The sequence below is a fragment of the Triticum urartu genome, chromosome 6A (genome assembly GCF_056163025.1).
Source record: "Triticum urartu cultivar PI428250 chromosome 6A, HENAU_Tu73, whole genome shotgun sequence".
NCBI lineage: Eukaryota > Viridiplantae > Streptophyta > Magnoliopsida > Poales > Poaceae > Triticum > Triticum urartu.
The window spans coordinates 362,022,073-362,027,791 of record NC_141878.1 but is presented as its reverse complement, the minus strand read 5'-3'; positions in this window follow the sequence as shown (position 1 = coordinate 362,027,791).

The following is a 5,719-nucleotide window of genomic DNA, read 5'->3' as shown; positions in this document are numbered from 1 at the left end:
CTTGGTTCTCAAAAACTGATGGAAATACTTACCTTACTTTGCTGCATCACCTTTTCCTCTTCAAGGGAACACCAACGCAGTGCTCAAGAGGTAGCAAGAAGGATTTCTGGCGCCGTTGCTGGGGAGATTCACGCCAAGTCAAGTCAAGATTTGACTCCCAACAGCGAGTCATTTCAGGTGTCGTTGCCAAGTCAAAACATACCAAGTACCCATCACAAACTCTTATCCCTCACATTACATTATTTGCCATTTGCCTCTCGTTTTCCTGTCCCCCACTTCACCCTTGCCGTTTTATTCGCCCTCTCTGTCCGTTCCCCTTCTCTTTCCCTATTTGCCTCTTTTGCCCGTTTCTTGTTTGCTTGTGTGTTGGATTGCTTGCCTGTCACGATGGCTCAAGATAATACTAAATTGTGTGACTTTGCCAATACCAAAAACAATGATTTTCTTAGCACTCTGATTACTCCTCTTACTGATGCTGAATCTTGTGAAATTAATGCTGCTTTATTGAATCTTGTCATGAAAGATCAATTCTTCGGCCTTCCTAGTGAAGATGCCGCTGCCCATCTAAACAACTTTGTTGATTTGTGTGATATGCAAAAGAAGAAAGATGTGAACAATGATATTGTTAAATTCAAGCTATTTCCGTTTTCGCTTAGAGATCGTGCTAAATCTTGGTTTTCGTCTTTGCCTAAAAATAGTATTGATTCATGGAATAAGTGCAAAGATGCTTTTATCTCTAAGTATTTTCCTCCCGCTAAGATCATCTCTCTTAGAAAAGATATTATGAATTTTAAGCAACTTGATCATGAACATGTTGCACAATCTTGGGAGAGGATGAAATTAATGATACGTAATTTTCCTACACATGGTTTGAACCTTTGGATGATTATACAAAACTTTTATGCCTGATTGAATTTTGCTTCTAGAAATCTTTTATATTTGGCCGTGAGAGGCTCTTTTATGGAAATCACTTTAGGAGAAGCTACTAAAATCCTAGATAATATTATGGTTAATTATTCTCAATGGCACACCGAAAGATCTACTAATAAAAAAGTGCATGCAATTGAAGAGATTAATGTTTTGAGTGGAAAGATGGATGAACTTATGAAATTGTTTGCAAATAAGAGTGCTCCTACTGATCCTAATGATATGCCTTTGTCTACCTTGATTGAGAATAATAATGAATCTATGGATGTGAATTTTGTTGGAAGGAACAATTTTGGTAATAATGCGTATAGAGGTAATTTTAATTCTAGGCCGTTTCCTAGTAATTCATCTAATAATTATGGTAATTCCTACAACAATTCCTATGGAAATTATAATAATATTCCCTCTGAATTTGAATTTAGTATTAAAGAATTTATTACGTCGCAAAAGAGTTTCAATGCTTTGATTGAAGAAAAGATGCTTAAGATTTATGAGTTGGCTAGGAACGTTGATAGAATTTCTCTTGATGTTGATTCTTTGAAACTTAGATCTATTCCACCTAAGCATGATATCAATGAGTCTCTCAAAGCCATGAGAATTTCCATTGATGAGTGCAAAGAAAGAACCGCTCGGATGCGTGCTAAGAAAGATTGCTTTGTGAAAGCGTGTTCTTCTAGTTTTCATGATAATAAAGATGAAGATCTAAAAGTTATTGATGTGTCTCCTATTAAATCTTTGTTTTGCAATATGAATCTTGATAATGATGAGACTGAAGATGAGCCACCTTTACCTAGAAGGCGTTCCAAAAATTCGGAGTCTTTAGATCTTGATGCTAAATTTGTTAAAAATGGGATTGAAGAGGTCAAAACTTTAAATAGTAATGAACCACTATTTTTGATTTCATGGAATTTAATTATGATAATTGCTCTTTGATATATTGTATTTCCTTGTTTCAATCCCTGCTAAATTCTCCTCATGCTTATATTCAAAATAAAGTTTTTACTAAACATATCGTTGATGCTTTGATGCAATCTTATGAAGAAAAAAACTTGAGTTGGAAGTTTCTATCCCTAGAAAACTTTATGATGAGTGGGAACTTACAATAAAAATTAAAATTCAAGATCATGAGTGCTATGCTTTGTGTGATTTTGGTGCTAGTGTTTCCATGATTCCAAAAACTTTGTGTGATTTGCTAGGTTTCCGTGATTTTGATGATTGTTCTTTAAACTTGCACCTTGTGGATTCGACTATTAAGAAACCTATGGGAAGACTTAATGATGTTCTTATTCTTGCAAATAGGAACTATGTGCCCGTAGATTTCATTGTTCTTGATATAGATTGCAATCCTTCATGTCCTATTATTCTTGGTAGACCTTTCCTTAGAACGATTGGTGCAATTATTGATATGAAGGAAGAGAATATTAGATTCAAATTTCCATTAAGGAAAGGCATGGAACACTTCCCTAGAAAGAAAATTAAATTACCATATGAATCTATTATTAGATCCACTTATGGATTGCCTACCAAAGATGGCAATACCTAGATCTATCTTCGCTTTTATGCCTAGCTAGGGGCGTTAAATGATAGCGCTTGTCGAAAGGCAACCCAATTTTATTTTTATTCCTTGCTTTTTGTTCCTGTTTAGTAATACATAATTTATCTAGACTCTTTTTTGGTTGTGTTTTTTGTGTTTAATTAGTGTTTGTGCCAAGTAGAACCGTTGGGAAGACATGGGGAAAGTCTTTTTGATTTTGCTGTAAAAAACAGAAACTTTAGTGCTCACGAGAATCGCTGCCATTTTTATTTTAAAGGTGATATTTATTTAATTCTTTTTGAAGATTATTAATATATAAATTCCTCACGTCCATCAATTTATTTTAGAATTTTTGGGGTTGCAGAACTTGCGTTAGCTACAGATTGCTACAGACTGTTCTGTTTTTGACAGATTCTGTTTTTCTTGTGTTGTTTGCTTAGTTTGATGAATCTATGTCTAGTAAAAGAGCTTATAAACCATAGATAAGTTGGAATACAGTAGGTTTAACACCAATATAAATAAAGAATGAGTTCATTACAGTACCTTGAAGTGGTGTTTTGTTTTCTTTCGCTAACGGAGCTCACAAGATTTTCTATCTTGAGTTTTGTGTTGTGAAGTTTTCAAGTTTTGGGTAAAGATTTGATGGATTATGGAACAAAGAGTGGCAAGAGCCTAAGCTTGGGGATTCCCATGGCACCCCAAGGTAAAATTCAAGGACACCAAAAATCCTAAGCTTGGGAATGCCCTGGAAGGCATCCCCTCTTTCGTCTTCGTCTATCGGTAACTTTACTTGGAGCTATATTTTTATTCACCACATGATATGTGTTTTGCTTGGAGCGTCTTGTATGATTTGAGTCTTTTCTTTTTATTTTACCACAATCATCATTTCTGTACACACCTTTTGAGAGAGACTCACATGATTTGAAATTTATTAGAATACTCTATGTGCTTCACTTATATCTTTTGAGCTATATAGTTTTCGCTCTAGTGCTTCACTTATATCTTTTAGAGCACGGTGGTGGATTTGTTTTATAGAAACTATTGTTCTCTCATGCTTCACTTATAGTATTTTGAGAGTACTTTAGAACAACATGGAAATTTGCTATAATATAAAAACTTTCATTGAAGTGCATTGAATACTATGAGAAGTTTGATACTTGATAATTGTTTTGAGATATGGAGATGGTGATATTAGAGTCATGCTAGTTGAGTAGTTGTGAATTTGAGAAATACTTGTGTTGAAGTTTGTGATTCCCGTAGCATGCACGTATGGTGAACCATTATGTGATGAAGTGGGAGCATGATTTATTTATTGATTGTCTTCCTTATGAGTGGCGGCCGGGGACGAGCGATGGTCTTTTCCTACCAATCTATCCCCCTAGGAGCATGCACGTAATACTTTGTTTCGATAACTAATAGGTTTTTGCAGTAAGTATGTGAGTTCTTTATGACTAATGTTGAGTCCATGGATTATACGGACTGTCACCCTTCCACCATTGCTAGCCTCTCTAGTATCGCACAACTTTTGCCGGTACCATAAACCCACCATATACCTTCCTCAAAACAGCCACCATACCTACCTATTATGGCATTTCCATAGCCATTCCGAGATATATTGCCATGCAACTTTCCATCGTTCCATTATTATGACACGCTTCATCATTGTCATGTTGCTTGAATGATCATGTATTTGTGGCAAAGCCACCATTCATAATTTTTCATACATGTCACTCATGCATCATTGCACATCCCGGTACACCGCCGAAGGCATTCACATAGAGTCATATTTTGTTCTAATTATTGAGTTGTAAGTAAATAAAGTGTGATGATCATCATTATTAGAACATTGTCCCAAGTGAGGAAAGGATGATGGAGACTATGATTCCCCCACAAGTCAGGATGAGACTCCGGACAAAATATTAAAAAAAGAGAGAAAGGCCATAAAAAAGAAGGCCACAAAAAATGATGATAGAAAAAGAGAGAAGGGGCAATGCTACTATCCTTTTTCCACACTTTTGCTTCAAAGTAGCACCATGTTCTTCATATAGAGAGTCTCTTATGATATCACTTCATATACTAGTGGGAATTTTTCATTTAGAACTTGGCTTGTATATTCCAATGATGGGCTTCCTCAAAATTCCCTAGGTCTTCGTGAGCAAGCAAGTTGGATGCACAACCATTTAGTTTCTTTTTTTGAGCTTTCATATACTTATAGCTCTAGTGCATCCGTCGCATGGCAATCCCTACTCACTCACATTGATATCTATTAATGGGCATCTCCATAGCCTGTTAATACGCCTAGTTGATGTGAGACTATCTTCTCCTTTTTGTCTTCTCCACAACCACCATTCTATTCCACCATAGTGCTATATCCATGGCTCACGCTCATATATTGCGTGAAGATTGAAAAAGTTTGAGAACAACAAAAGTATGAAACAATTGCCTGGCTTGTCATCGGGGTTGTGCATGATTTAAATATTTTGTGTGGTGAAGATAGAGCATAGCCAGACTATATGATTTTGTAGGGATAACTTTCTTTGGCCATGTTATTTTGAGAAGACATAATTGCTTAGTTAGTATGCCTGAAGTATTATTATTTTTATGTCAATATTAAACATTTATCTTGAATATTTCAGATCTGAACATTCATGCGACAGTAAAGAAAAATTACATTGATAAATATGTTAGAAAGCATTCCACATCAAAAATTCTTCTTTTATCATTTACCTACTCGAGGACGAGCAGGAATTAAGCTTGGGGATGCTTGATACGTCTCCAACGTATCTATAATTTTTGATTGCTCCATGTTATTATATTAACTATTTTGGATGTCAATGGGCTTTATTTTACACTTTTATATCATTTTTGCGACTAACCTACTAACCGGAGGCCCAGCCCAAATTGCTGTTTTTTTGCCTATTTTAGGGTTTCAAAGGAAAGGAATATCAAACGGAGTCCAAATGGAATGAAACCTTCGGGAACGTGATTTTCTCAACAAATGCGATCCAGGAGACTTGGAGTGGGCGTCAAGAAACAAGGGAGGAAGGCATGAGGCAGGGGGCGCGCCTACCCCGCTAGGTGCGCCCTCCACCCTCGTGGGCCCTCCGTTGCTCCACCGACGTACTTCTTCCTCCTATATATATCCACGTACCCCCCAAACATCTAGGAGCACCACGAAAACCTAATTCCACCACCGCAACCTTCTGTACCCGAGAGATCCCATCTTGGGGCCTTTTCCAAAGCTCTGCCGGAGGGGGC